Source organism: Hemicordylus capensis, chromosome 4 (assembly GCF_027244095.1).
Source record: "Hemicordylus capensis ecotype Gifberg chromosome 4, rHemCap1.1.pri, whole genome shotgun sequence".
NCBI lineage: Eukaryota > Metazoa > Chordata > Lepidosauria > Squamata > Cordylidae > Hemicordylus > Hemicordylus capensis.
In genome coordinates, this window is record NC_069660.1 from 202,389,435 (window position 1) to 202,405,580 (window position 16,146).

Sequence of the window (16,146 nt, forward strand, 5' to 3'; positions counted from 1 at the left end):
ACAGTATCTTGAACTCTTGTTTTATGATCACATTAATCTGAAATTTAAAGATTTGAGTAATTGACACTATTTATTCAGTTATTTTATTTGTCAGCCTGTGTGTTTTCCACAGTTTTAGTTCACATATTGCAGATGGAGGAGTTTGAGTCAATTAGAAGAGGAATCAATTACTGTGTCGTACATATACCTCCTACTATGCTATGCAGGCTATATAAGAATCGAATTAGATATGTCTATGTCATATATAAACTGTTTGAATTTTTTAAAGATATCTGTATTGATTTAATTATATTTAAATTCCAGCATTAAATTCAACATTCAGTTGAAATATCCCTGCAGTAGATCAAATGTTATCAACATAAAAATAAAACACAATATAAATATAAATAATTTAAAATGAGATTGGGTGGTGGCATCAAATCCTTGGCAAAGTGGTGTTCCATTGTCAGAAGCTTGTTCCATCAACAGAAAGAGACTTGCACTTATGGAAGGGGTTCTTGTGTCAGCACAACACTCCTTCTGCCAGCAAACACAGCCCATTACAAACATACCTCACAGTACATACTAGATATAATAGCAAGCAGGTTAAAAGAGGATACACAATCTACTTCAACAACCCGAGGAATTTGAAGGGGCAATGGAAATATTGGCAGCATTACATGATTATCAGTTATTACTTAGTAATGTCCTTTGTGTTCAGAAATGCTACTGCAACCTCTACTACAAATATTTCTATACTGCTTTTCAACAAAGGTTCTCAATGGAGTTTACAGTAGCACATAATAAGTAATAAATAAGGTGGTTCCCTGTTTCAAAATTACCTCACAATCTAAAAAGAAACATAAGGTAGACACCAGCAACAACCACTGGATGGATACTGTGCTGGGGGTGGATAAGGACAAAGTATGAAATAATATCATTTGCATGCAAGGAATTGGGATGATATTATGTATATACTAGTATCATTCCCAGCAGGATAGTCTCATTCCCAGCAGTCTCCCAGCCTTGACAGCAGCAGAGCAGCTCAGGAGCCAGGGGAAGAGTTGGTGGCGCACCCACCCCTGGTCCCACAGCAGTGCACCACCTCACCACCTCTCCCCTGCCTGCTCATTCACCAGGGCCAGCTCCTGGCCCTGACAGCAGCAGAGGGGCTCAGGAGCAAGAATGAGTGGTAGCAGGGAGGCGGCAGGTGGTGCATGGCAGCAGTGCCCATGCCCCTGACCCCACAGGGGTGCCTTGCCACAACTCCTGCCACCCCACACCCACCCGCTCATCAGGGCTCCACCACACACCCTCATTCCCAGCAGGCTCCAGGCCCTGATGGCAGCAAAGGGAATCAGGAGCTGGTGGAGTGATAGCAGCAAAGAGGTGGTGGCGCATCCACCCCGGTCTCACAGCAGCACTCCACCTTGCCACCGCATCTGTTGCTCTTTCCCCTCACCCTCTCCTAGCTATAAAATATAAATTAAATAAAAAATTAATTAATTATTATTAAATTATATTTGAATATTGAAAACTTAATTATTTAAAATTAATTGATTTTAAACTAGACTTTGGCCCCCCACACACACCAAATTATGGTTGGTTTTGGCCCATCAGCGCAATATATATATATATTTTTTAAAAAAAACATTTTTTATATGGAGCCCAGAGCAGTGTACTACATACTTAAGTTTCTCCTCACAACAACCCTGTGAAGTAGGTTAGGCTGAGAGAGAAGTGACTGGCCCAGAGTCACCCAGCTAGTATCATGGCTGAATGGGGATTTGAACTCAGGTCTACCCGGTCCTAGTCCAGCATTCTAACCACCACACCACGCCTGTTCTTCTGTATATCTAAAACATATAGAGCCACCAGACTTTTATCTGGTTACTTGACTATCCTTTTTAAGTAAATAATATTAAAAGGTTACTTACTTATTGGCTAATCTTTGGGTAATTGCAAGGAAGTCATCCAGGTGCCCTTCTCTAGGGAAAGAGTTCCATTGTTTGGGGGACAGCAAAGATGGGCTCTTTGCAAGTCTCCATTAGTGGTGGTGGGAGGAGGGGCATAAGGGACCTTAGAAACTGCCTTATACCAAGTCATACCATTGGTCCACCTAGCTCAATATTGTCTTCACTGACTGACAGTGGCTTCTCCAAGGTTTCAGGCAGGAGTCTTGGGACTAGTGATTCATGAGTACAGCTCAAGTCAGGGATTAATTCTTTAGACACACCGGTAGTTGGGGAGTGAAGGCAGGAAAAACAGTATGCATGTTGCTTGCCCTAAGCTAGCCTTCCTCCCTAGATTCCCCAGCAGATGGGCTGGAGATACTATTGGCAGCAGTTGGGCTATCAGACGCTTGATAGCCCATGCCAAGACTTGTAAACAGTGATCAATAAAGCTATGGCTATTGCAGTCCAAGTAGTTGTCAAGTCTCATCTTTCCTCCCCCTTGTCTTGCCTTGGTCCCCACTGTGGTCACAAAGCATTCCAGAGATAAGGCATCACCACAAAGAACACCCAAGGTCTAACCACTCTTGTTTATCCCTCCAAGACTGAGGGGACTGTAAGCAGGACCTTCTTTGAAGATCATAATGCAAGAGAGGGAACATAAGGAGGAGGGATTCCTTCAGATCTAAACATTTACATTATAAAGAATTATGGAAGTATTAAGAGCAGTGGTAACAGTATGAAAATTAAGTAAATTTATCTTATGCTTATGTGAGCTTTTCTTTAAGCCCCTAGAACATTTCATTATTTTAAATTTAGCAGGCTATGAGAGAGGAACACATTTCCGCCCCAAATAAAGTTTTATGGAGTGGTTTCCTACATCTCCAATTAAGGCTATTATTTTTAAATCTATTAATCTAATTTTTTAATTTAGATTTAGATAAGACTTATAGCTCAAGGCTCCTCCCAGGAGCATGTTGTTTCTTATGCAAACTTTACTCAGCCTAAAACTTACTTAAAATTACATTTCTGAGTCACATAATGACATCAAAAAGTCAATTTATAGAGTGACTGCCCCTTAAGATGTTACCTGAGTTGGCACAGGAGCCACAGCAGCATGAGCCCCTCTTGCACCACTCTGTTAAGGTTGAGTGGTGTAGGTGACATGGAAGGAGCCTAAAAATGTAACGACTCCTCACACCACTGTTGCTTCACCCAGATGTTAGTGGAGAAAGGAGTCACAATGTGGACTTTTCCCTTGTGACTTGGATATTTTGTTATTACTGCAACAATGTAAAAACAATCACTGCAGCAACTACCATACTACTGAGATAACATGGGAAGGAGCCTTGAACTTCAGATACCATGAATCAAATCTAAAGCAGTGGCAGGTACATGAATGTGGTTTATGAATATGGTACAGCTTCTCTGCCAAAGAGTGGTGTTCATTCTGACAGCACCCTTCACTTCTTTGGGCAGAGAAAGGAGTGTGAAGAATTAGCTCTCACACAGGTGTTGGTGCCAGTGCCCCACTACACGCAGTATCCTTCTTTTGGATAAGGAGACTACATCCCCAAAAGCAAGCCATATGTAGAATCCTCTATCTAGGTACAGGTCATCCTTGTATGTTCAGAAGAGGGCACATGCTTTTAAAAAATACCTTGTTCAAAACCATAAATTCTCATGTAGAACGCCCACTGACACCATGTGTGAGAGTTGCACAAGGGTAGGGTGATGTGCTTGCACAACTTTCCTTTACTGAGACTAGACACCGGAAGAGCCCACCTGGATTATGTTGTGCAACACTACTTATACAGCGGATTGACTTCCACTGTATATTTAGATTGCAATGAAACAGAAATACTTTGTCTTTTCTTTTGTGTTAAAGAATTCTTCAGCTCACTTAACATCAAAGTTGTCCCTCTAAATAAATATTGGAGTGTCATTTTATCTTGGGTCATGCCTTATTATGAAGTATATAATCAGATTGATATGGTACTGCATATGGAAGTATGCCTGTTCTTCTGAAATATGCCTCATAGCGAAATAAAATCGGGATATATAACAATGTGTGTATTTCTTTGAAGAAAGAAGCAAATTACAAGGGCTCAATGGAGCCCTGCTATGCTAATTAAATGGTAGACACCAGTCTTGTCTTGAAATACTGAATAAATATAAAACAGTGAAGAAAAAAGTTTTACTTCTTGATAACTCTTTTTAGTTCATAATACATTCTTTGTGTTAATTCCCATACAGTCCCATTCAGCACTTGTAACATTAAATATATAACTATTAAAACTTGATTAAAATATACACATAACTTGCAACTGAACTTTTAAAAAAAGTTGTGTATGTATGCTTAAAGGTAAAGTTGTGCCGTCGAGTCGGTGTCAACTCCTGGTGACCACAGAGCCCTGTGGGTTTTTTTGTTAGAATACAGGAGGGGTTTACCATTGCCTCTATGAGACGATGCCTTTCAGCACCTTCCTATATCGCTGTTGCCTAATATAGGTGGTATGTTTAACTGGTAGATTTTCAGGGTTAGACTTTGGGAATGAGAGAATTTCAGAGCTGGGAAGCAGCCACCAATAGTGGCTGACATACTGAGGAAATTTTCTCAAAGTAATCCCATCAAAATTAAAAGGACACGTTAGGCGATACCCTTTTAATTTCACTCAGACTGCTTTGAGAAATTTTCCTCTGTATGTCAGCCCTCGTCATTAATTGTACCTTTTTATTTACTTACTTATTTATTTATTTATTTATTTATTTATACATTTTATACCCCACTCTTCCTCCAAGGAGCCCCGAGCGGTGTACTACATACTTAAGTAGCTTAGGCTGAGAGAGAAGTGACTGGTCCAGAGTCACCCAGCAAGTATCATGGCTGAATGGGGATATGAACTTGGGTCTCCCCAGTCCTAGTCCAGTACTCTAACCACTACACCATGCTGGCGATAGTTAATAATAGTCAAACAAAGATGTCAGTCAAGGGACCAAGCCTCATTTGACTACAAAAACAGTGGGATGCACAGGAGTTAGTCACTAAAGGCTTACTCATCTATGCACTCACTTGATTGCTCAAAATTCAGATTTAAAGATTCAGACAAGCATTGTTAATACATGCAAGTTTAGGATGATTTAAGGGAGTCTGACAAAAGAATCCAGTAGGTGTGTGTATGTATAAAGGGCTATTAAATAACCTGTGTATATAAATGTCTCATTACAGATCAGACAATCACAAAAAATATTCAGGGCACTTCAAACCACCTCAAACAGAATGGCCCAGTTCAGATGTAATTAAGAGCCAGGATTGACTCCTGGCCAGAGGTACACCTAGGAAATTTTGAAGCCTGGACCTAAAAGCCTTTGGATCCACCACACCACCCCCTGCAAGTTAGGCCCCACATATTTCTTCCCCCACTCTGTGTCTAAAGCAGAGGTTACACCCGGCACAGGTCACAGTCATGCTCGGCCTCCCGGTGTAGCATGGGCCGGCAGTGCAGCGTGGATTAAAGACTAAAGAAGATTTGGACACACACACACCCCAGGGGTTGTGGAGGCCCTGGACTTCCACCCAGAAGTCCAGGGGTAAGAGCATCTCTGATCCTGGCTTTGTGTGATGTCCCCTAGCCTTTTATTTTAAGGATTTTATCTGAAATGTGTTGGGCCTATTACAAGGTGAGACTTCAAAGGTTCCCCTCTTGTTTTTGTTACCAGATGCAGGTAATATGTAGAAGTCCAGATCAAAAGGTCACCCTAATCACATTATTACTTACCTACATCCAGGTTGCCAAAATCCAGCACAAAAAAGTAGCAAGTGTAGAATAGCATGTCAGAGACTGAGCTGTGAGCCAGGGAGCCCTCACACTGCACATCTCATCTCAACCACAAACTCACTAGGTGGCCTAAAGGAAGTCAATGTTTTCTCAGCCTCAGCTGCTATATACAATACAGAAATAATAGTACTCACAATACAGGACTGTTTTAAAGGCCAGGGAGATCATATATTTCAAGCATTTTGAACATTTTTTTAAAGTACCATGTCAATGCTAAGCATTATTGCCACAACAGTGTCGGCAACTACTTGGGAAAGATGGCTATGGCACAGAACATAACACAGGACTGCAGGACCCTGTGTGATCCAACCTTCCACAGGTTCTAAAGCTCTGGACCATGCAAGGAGAGTTTTATATGTGTGTCTCCCACTGCTGCATTAACAATTAAACTGGGCCAAAGGCAAAATTTGTCAAAACCCACAACCTGACATGGTTAAGGCACACCAGTTCCAACTCCTGATAAAATGTGAGCATCATAACTAGAACTGTGTTCAGTCACATTAGTTTATTCCAACTCAGTGGATTACATAACTGTTTGCCTCAGGGTGGCAGTTCTTTGGTGTACAAGGCAGGAAAAATGAAAACTTCTATTCCATATGGCGTTTAAATTGAAACTTCAACCACCATATGATCCTCATGAGACACTGAGTAATACAGAGGGCCATTTTCCTAGTACTAACCTATATTAGTGTGCATGAAACTACTTTGTATGCTAGTCCTCTGTATAAATCCTGTCAAAGTCGAGGAAAATTTTATAACTTCTGCTGTTCAGAAATAAGGGAAAGTGGTAACATACCACTAAACATGATGATTTCAATGGCAATTTACTGAATGTTTACATTTACACTGCAGTAACTTAACACCAGGGCATTTTTCCCACAGCAGGCTTTACCATGGGTTTACTGAGTGTTTGAAGTTGCCAAAAAAAACCAATTCAAAAATGGAATTTTTTTTACCCTAGATATAAATCGGGCTACACTCTAACACTCAATGAAAAACCTGAATCATGTGTGAAGTGCTCCCCAATAGCTCACAGGGACTTTGGGGTAAGTCTGGCTGATATGTGAACACACACTCTCCATTCCAGAGGAGATGCACGCTAAAAGCCCTGTGTGAAAAACACTCTGATGGAAAAGGTTGATCCAGTACTCTGGATTAGGGATGTGCGAAACGTTTCAGATACAAAATGTTTTGTACCCAAAACAGCCTGTTTCGGGTGTTTTGTAGACAAAACAAAACACCCATTTTTCCAGATCCAAAAGTTTTGTATACAAAACAAAACGTCCCTGTTTCGGCTACAAAACGTTTTGTTGTTTCGGACCTCCATTTTGTGGTGATCTCTGAGTCAGTCTCCATTTTGTGTTTGACATCTCTTTGAATTTCCCACCCTTCCAGCCTTCTGATCGGTGACCTAAATCATGGGCTGACCTGCTGACAATTCCCTCCTTGTTCCCCATTGGTTCTTTTGCTTCTTGCCACTCTTTACTGACCCCACATTGGCCAGGGGAAGGATTGCTAACCCATGGGGTGCTGGGTTCTGTTGTTTCTGTGGTGTTCTGAGTGTAGATTCTCTGGTAGCATATGAGAGTGGATTCTTGTTTTTCACTGAAAATCTCATATGCTACCAGAGAATCTACAATGAACACCTCCGAAACAACAAAACCCAGTACCACACAGACTTGTGGGTATAGGGGTGGTTGGCACCCTATGTGCACTACACAGCCCCTCACTCTGGGCAACCCCAGTGCCCCCTAAGTGGAATTATGGGTCTGCTGAAACCTAAACCTCCATTATTCCCTATGGGAGAAATCTTAGACACGTAAACTTCATCAAATCACAAAAGATCAGCCCTTTTCCCAATTTCTTTGAAATAATTCTGGAAGTTTCCTTGCCCCCATTGGGCACTACCACCCACCACACTCTGCTCTAGGTCATCCCTTTCCCCTTGATTTGAAGTGATACATTTGCTGGAATCTCCATTATTCCCTATGGGAAAATTCTTAAAGATGTGTAAACTTAAAAAATTCACAAAAAACCAACCCTTTGCCTAATTCCTTTGAAATTTGGCTGCTAGCTTCCACCCATTGGACACTACCACCACCACCCACTCTTTTTGCCCTGGGACCCTTTTTAAAAATCCAAATAGATTCGGATTCGTATTTGGAAAATTTGGCTACAAAACAAAACAGGGCTGATTCGGATTCAGAAAATTTGGGTACCAAACAAAACGGGGGTGTTTCAATTTGGATACAAATCGAAACAAGAAAATTCCAAAATGCACACCCCTACTCTGGATATGTTTGGGCTTCCTTGCTCACTTCTGTGGACACACACAGAAACATACATACACTTCATCCCCTCCAGTGGAGTGAATTAGGAGCCTTGAAAAACAGAGGACTAATATTTGCATAGTGAAACTTTTACAGCTGCAAGGAGTCACTGGTTTGAGACATATGTGTCTAACTGGCAAACAGTTTGTATTTTACTGAAAATACTAGCTGACCCCACACAGAGCATCTGTGCAGTTGTGCACTGAGCCTGTGGCATCCCCCCCGCAGCTCCCCTTACAGTTCTCTCGCTTGCTCGCTCTCCCCCCGCAGCTTGCTCGCTCACTCTCTCCCACGCAGCTCACTCGTTCGCTTTCCCCCCACAGCTCGCTCACTCTCCCCCACAGCTGACTCTCCCCCAGCAGCTCGCTCACGCGCTCTCCCCCCCTCAGCTCGCTCACACGCTCTCCCCCCACAGCTCGCTCGCTCGCTCTCCCCTGCAGCTTGTTCGCTCTCTCTCCCCCCGCAGCTCGCTCACTCTCCCCCCACATTTTGCTCACTCTCCCCCCACAGCTCGCTCGCATGCTTCCCCCGCAGCTCGCTCACACACTCTCCCCCCCTCAGCTTGCTCGCACGCTCTTCCCCCCCCACAGCTCACTCTTTTGCTCTCTCTCCGTCCACTCTCCCTCTCATAGCTCGCTCGCTCACTCTTCCCCCGCAGCTCACTCGTGCACTCTCCCCCGCAGCTCACTTGCTCTCTCCCCCCCAGCTCGCTCGCTCGTGCTCTCCCCCTGCAGCTTGTTCGCTCTCTCTCCCCCCCGCAGCTCGCTCACTCCCCCCCCAGTTTGCTCACTCTCCCCCCACAGCTCGCTCGCATGCTTCCCCCGCAGCTCGCTCGCACACTCTCCCCCCCGCAGCTTGCTCACACGCTCTTCCCCCCAGCTCACTCATTTGCTCTCTCTCCGTCCACTCTCCCTCACATAGCTCGCTCGCTCACTCTTCCCCCGCAGCTCACTCGTGCACTCTCCCCCGCAGCTCACTCGCTCTCTCCCCCCACAGCTCGCTCGCTCGTGCTCTCCCCCCGCAGCTTGCTCATTCGCCCCCCCCACAGCTCGCTCACTCGCTCGCTCACTCGCTCACTCTCTCCCCCCTCAGCTCGCTCGCTGTCTCCCCCCGCATCTCGCTCGCGCTCTCTCCCCCCTGCAGCTCGCCCCCCCCGCAGCTTTCCCCATTGGGTGGGCCACCTCCTTCTCCCGACTGGTAGGGCTTTGCCTGCTGTCTGCCCACCTCTTCTGGCCAGAGGGGCTTCACCTGCTGGCCCTCCACTTCTGCCTCCTGGCCGCCATTATTTCTCTCTGCTTCAATGCTGGAACTCTTGCACACTTCCCATTGCTTCCATCCTCCTCACCCTTCTTGGTTGTGGCTGCAGCATTGCTGCTGCCTATTGGCCAAGCTGCAGCCCCCTATTCCCAGAGACCTCCGCACCTTCACCCGAGCCCCGCTCTTGCTCCTCCCTCCAGGAGCAGCAGCAGTGGTTGACCGGGCCGTTCCTCACTGCTGGCACCACCATGGCCGCTCATTCTCCTCAGGCCGCTGAGAGGCCCGGGTCCATCCCTTGCCTCCTTGCCTCCCTCTGACAATGGCCTCGGTAGCCCCAAACAGCAGCAGTGGTTGACTGGGCCCTTCCTTGCTGCTAGTGCTGCCATGGCCGCTCATTCCCCTCAGGCTGCTGACAGGCTCAGGCCTGTCCCTTGCCCTTCCTTCTGTCTCTCTTTCCCCCTCCCTTCTTTTTCTTTCTCTCTCCTCCACTTGCTCTTCCCCACTCTTTCTTCCTCCTCCCTTCATATTTTTTCTCTCCCTCCCACCCTCCCTCCCTCCCTGAGTGAGTTAACAGATTTTGTTCATCTTGTTTCCTCATCTAATTCACACAACGGCAGCCGCCTCCTCCTGAAGGGGCTCTTTCCTCCCTTACAACTCGTCTTTTTGCAGACCACTGCTTGCTATCCTTTTATATATATAGATTCCTCTCCTCTACAATCAAGAACATCTTCCGACCAGTAACAGTTGCATTCCAACTGACCTTAACCATCACGGGCTCCTCCTCCTTATCTGCATAGGGAATCCCCACTGCCCAGTCACCACAGTGCCATAGGCTGCTCCTCCCTATCTGCATATGGAATCCCCACTGCCCAATCACCATGGTGCTTCTGCTCTCACAGGCTCCTTCTCCCTATCTGCATATGGAATCCCCACTGCCCAGTCAGGTGCTTCTGCTTGCAAACTCTGTCAGTCAATCGCCTCCTTTCTACCACGTCCCCACGCATGGCCCTGGCCCATCTTGGAGAATTAATAATATAGATTAATACAGGGGTTCTCATCCTTGGATCCCCAGGTGTTGTTGGACTAAATCTTCTATCATCCCCTGACACAATGGCCAAACGTTTATACATTATTTTCATGGATTATGTGTAGCATACTTCAAAGTAGAAATTAACCAGGGAGAAAACTATGTGCATGCCAACAAGGATTTTAAAAGCAACTAGCTGGCCCAGGCACAGAGAATCTGTGCCTCTAGTTCTCCCTCCCCCGGGTGCTGCTGCCACTTGCTCTCCTGTCGTCATTGCCATTTTCTTTTTCCCCCCATGGCCGCTGTTTTCTTCTCCCCCTCGCCATTTTCTCCCCACCATCATTTTCTTTTTCCCTCGCCGCCGCTGTTGTTTTCTTTTCCCCACTGCCACTGCCATTTTCTTTCCCTCCTCCGCCCGCATGCCTGTCTGCTGCTGCCTTCCTCTGCAGCAGCTAGAGCTGCCACACATGAGATTAGTTGAAAGAATAGAGGATACACGGACCAAAGGAATAAAACGTATATTAGGTAGTATATATACCATGTATAAGAGTCTATTCACACACACAACTTTCAAGAAACATGGATAAAATAAACATATATAATGAAACACACAATTACTAAAGAAAATGTCTGTGTTCTAGACCCCAAAAGGTATGGCTGAAGGTCAATTTGCTCTTAGTCCTTGTACACAGAGATATATAAAGTCCTTCCAGATCTTTTCTCTTACTAGTTCTTGTTCAAGTTGTTGCTAGGAGCAACAACTTGAACAAGAACTAGTAAGAGAAAAGATTTGGAAGGACTTTATATATCTCCATGTACAAGGAGCAACAACTTGAACAAGAACTAGTAAGAGAAAAGATCTGGAAGGACTTTATATATCTACATGTACAAGGACTAAGGGCAAATTGACCTTCAGCCATACTTTTTGGAGTCTAGAACACAGACATTTTCTTTAGTAATTGTGTGTTAAATTATATATGTTTATTTTATCCATGTTTTTTGAAAGTTGTGTGTGTGAATAGACTATTACACATGGGATTAGTGATGGGTACGTCTTGGAGAATTATATATATAGATGCTACCACATACTTACCTTGAAATGTTGACAGAAGACTCAAACACCTGACTCTGATGAAGGTAACCTACTTTATTTTTCAACCTGGAACAAACAAGGTGATTTAAAGCCAATTAGCATCAGATGTAGTGTAGTTCCCATGCCACATCCCATGCCCTATTGTCTTCCTATTCCTCATTAGGGATGTGCACGAACCAGTCCAGAGGCCATGACAGAGGCCTCCGAACCAGTTTGAATGTGGCCCGGTCTGGCGGTCCAGCATTGGCAGGGGGTGGTTCTTTAAAGGCGAGGGGGTTGCACTTATCCCTCCTGATGCCCCCCCCCCCACAGCTGCCAGTGCTCCATTTTTTGGAAGTGATTTTGGAGCGGCAGCATTCCTCCCTGCCGCCCCTGCCCCCGTCGTTTGCAGGAAATAACTGAAGTAGCAATTGTGCGTGCACCCACCGTGCACATTGCACGTCATGTGTGCACGTCACATGCGTGACGTGCGCATGCAGCGTGAGATGTGTGCAGTGGACACTCACGCATGTGGAGGCAGGCACATGCGTGATTGCTACTTCCGGTATTTCCTGCAAATGACAAGAGCAGGGGAGGCAGGGAGGAACATTGGCGCTCCAAAATCATTTCCAAAAAATGGAGCACTGGCAGGGGAAGAGCGGCGGGAGGGGTAAGTGCAAACCCCACACCCTTAAAGAACCACCCTTCACCAGCACCAGACCTCACCTCCGCAGTTCCATGCACATCCCTGTTCCTGATCCCAAAATTCTTGTCCTTTATTCAGTTTCCTCTTCTCACTTGATCCCAGTTTGTCCGACTTTCTCCCTCTTCCCATTTTGGTTTACATTGATAAGCAGTTTAATTTAAAGTTGTATTGCTTAGAAAAGGAGACATATATAAACACCAAATGAAATAATAATTTTAAAAAGCAGTGCTGTGGTAATGTGCTGTCATAATGTCAATTAGCAACCCTGCAGGCACTTTTTAAAGTGGTGACTCCCTAATATATATTAGCAGGGAGAGAGAACTGCCTGTACCAACTCAGCATAGCATCCCTCCAGTGGTTGCTGCTGGTGTCTACTCTTGTTTCTTTTCAGATTTTGAAGCCCTTGGGGACGAGAAACCATTTTATTTCTTTTTCTGTGTAAACCACTTCGGAAGCTTCTTTGAAGAGCAGTGCATACGTATTTATTATAATAATAATATAGTTTCATATAGCTGTAAGGAAAAGGCAATGCTTCAGAGTCCTGTGTTTTCAGCGTAGCTTTAAAAGAGGTACTAATCAGCACTTGCAGCTGAAAGACTCCTTTCTGAATCAATGATACATCTCTCTGATAAAGATTATCACACTCTGGATTAATGTAATACTCTGTTAAGGTACCTTACCATGATCTAGATATTAGAATCACTTGTCTAGTGTGTATTCCACTAGGGACAGTTATGATAATCTTAAACTCTGGCATTTGACAACTCATGTTGTCAAACTAACTGAGCAAGTCACAGAATTATCATCCTTCATCATCCTTCATGTAGTGTCATTTTCAAATCTCCATTCATCCACTTATTCACAAGTAATGTGTATATGTTGAGAAAACAGAATTCCAACTCACAAAAAAAAAGTATTAGAAATAAAGGTAGTCCAATACTAGCAAATAAGCTGTATTGGGTTGCATTTGAACTATATTCCCTGCCAGAGGTGCCCTTTGGACTGGACTTCCAGGAGGAAGTCTGATCCTCCACACTGGAGGGGTGGAGCCAAAATGCATCAGATAGTGAGGGTGGCTAGCCTGCAGCCCAATCATGGATCTCCTGTCATGTGCAGCTGCAGGGTGGGGGCTGAGGGCTGAGCCTCAATGCTTGCAAGTCACACTGCAAAGGTGTGTGGAAGCAGCTTGCCTGCTCCAGGCCTGTCCAGGCCCAGCCTGGGCCCTCTGCCTTAGCTGCTGGTGCCACAGAAGCAGATGGCCATGGGCTAGATGCAGGCAGGCCCACTCGGATCGCAGCCCCACTTTGGCGGCGCATCACAGGAGATCGGCAGGCGGGCTGTGAGCTAGCAGCAACTGCCCTCAGTGTTGTGTACTCCGCCGCCTGCTGCAGGCCAGCAGGCCCCCGTGGGACATTTGGGGGGCCGCAACCAAAGAAAACCACAGGGCTCTGTGGGCGCCCGGAGTTGAAATTGACTTGACGGCACACTTTACCTTTACCAGACTACAGCCCATGCCCACTGCAGACATGATTCAGCTAATTTAAGTGGCAGGACTGTCCGTGCCAAATGTGGTATGTGAAGATCAGTGGGAAGTATCTTATTCATGATTTCTTCTAAAAATACCCCCTCCCCCCAAAAAAGGTTTCCATCTTTCCTTGAGCATGTTGTGGTGTAAGAAATAGTGCATTGCAGCTTATATTGTGGCGATGACAGGGGCTCCCCACAAATGCCTTTAGGTCCAGGCTCCAAAATTACCTAGCTACAGCTCTGGTCCCTGTTGACAACCAAATACTGTTGCATCATCTGTTACTTTCACCAAAAATCTGCTTGGCCCAGGTTGAGAATGAACCTAGAATTCCCAAGATCAATGACTGATTAGTTAGATTATGGGTTATTGAACTTATGGGGAAACTGGCATATCAACTTGAAACAGATGAGGATGCAGACAAACTTATTTTTAAAAAGATGACCTTTATCTGTTAACTTTTGGAAGACTCGTGGACAAGAATATAGTTTTGTAGCAGCTGAACAAGTTGCTCAGCATATGTTTCAAATGTGATTTATTTGAAAACAATTCAACTTTTTTTAAAAAAGCAAGTCCGGGAACTAATGCTTTTGAAAAGGTATCAAAGATACCATTGCTGTAATTAATTTAAAGGCAAAAGAAGGCCATGGCATATAATTACAGATTACAGAAATCAGGGTATTTTACCTTGCAAACAAAGAAGCTTTTGTACAGTGTCCATTGTAGTCTTTTCCATTATTTTCTATTGGCAGTACATTGTGTCCTTAGTGAAGATTATGGCAATTAGGAAGGGGTCTGTTTATGTACTATCCATTCCTTTATAATGAATAAAAGAAGCTCCTATCACATCAGCCACATGCCTGACAAAATTTCAGAATGAGAAAAAGGGATAATGGTGAAAAGGGGTTAAAGCGCTGAGCTGGCATTCTGTGCATTGGTAGTAGATGGCAAGAAGCCACAGCAACCATCTGATCTCAGAAGCCAAGGAGGGTCAGAACTGATATCAGGTGCTGTAGGCTTGTAGATTCCTGCTCTAGCCAGGGGGGTTGGACTTGATGATCTCTGTGCTCCCTTCCAAATCATGAGATTCTATTATTCTAGTTCTAAAGGGGTAATCTTCATATAGGTCATATAGGTCCAACAAAACAAGACATCTAAAGGATGGGACCAAAGCAGTATTTATAATAGTCATCTTACAAGCCCAAACATAAAATAGTGAGCCGAGCTTGTCACTGACCAGTGCCACTTAAGAAAGAGCTTCTTTCCTTGCCTGCAAATTTTTTATATGTAGCAGATTTTGCTTTTTGGATTAGGTCAGTGGTTGGTGACCAATCAGTACAGCTGCAGATTTTGAAAATATTGATTTTAGATGTCATAACTGCACAGAGACCAGGGGACAATGCTTAATTTTTTCATTGTGCCTTAATTTACAAGGAATTTAAGTAAGGGGAAAACCCCATTCAGGTTCTCCAAATTTCAGTTTTGCATTGTGAAATCTGGATCTCAAGATCCATTTTAAAAATTGCAATGTTGAAATGTATTCCAAATTCCACTTCAAACAGTGTATTTTGCAATAGGATTTTAATAAAATGAATTGGAGCATATGCTGTAGCACCAAGCCCAACGTGAGTCCCAGAGACTGGTTTGCAATCCCTATGTGATCTGGTGGTTAAGATGGGCACTGAGTAACATTTGGGGCTTCAATAAACCAGATGTTGAAAGACCTCCCTTCTTTGCCTTGGAGAATTCTCACTGTTTGAGTCATCATAGGGACTTTTCAGATATTTATTTCAATTTTTTAACATAATTTTTCTGCATGGCTGAGCATTCATCCATCTTTCTGGTTCTTTTCCACTTAACAAGTCTTTTTTAAAGTGGATTTTTCCTTCCTCATCACCAAAAGCCTGAATGCAGGGAGAGAGAGAAATCAGGAGCCTTGGCCATCATACATTTGTCTAACATTAGATTTTCACCATCTCACTTAAAGCAAACAACATACAAGCTGCTAGTATGGCCAAAGTTGACCCTGGAGACCCATGAAGGAGCTGCTAAGAGAATCTCTCCAGTTACTGAAAACAATAGGTCTGGGACCATTTTAGCAGCCTGAAAGGGGAAGGCAAATAAAAGTCCACAGTGCACAGCCTCTGGACTTGGCTGATCAATGCCAGCTGCCCCCAGCCTCTTTCAGATCGCACAGCTCCTGGAGTCTCCATCATATCTGAGAAATGTAACAGCCCTAAAAGCTCTAAGAAACACCTTTCCTCCTGCCAAACCAAAGTGAAAGAGGGCAGGGATTGATATATACAGAGTACCAGAAAATACATTTAAGACTTCCGGGGGGGGAAATCCACCCACATTCCTCGCTGTGCTTAGAATATCAGTATAACTTCCGGGAAATGCAAGAAAAATAATCCGTTGCCACACACTCCATAATCTCAACCAACCACAGTAGAGGCAAT

The 16,146-nt window shown here is 44.4% G+C and overlaps 1 protein-coding gene across 5 annotated transcripts in view; it reads left to right on the top strand.

The window, feature by feature from the left end:
• The window catches only part of CDH20 (cadherin 20), a 278,191-nt gene that overhangs the window by 139,320 nt on the left and 122,725 nt on the right, over positions 1–16,146 (top strand). The window lies entirely within an intron of this gene.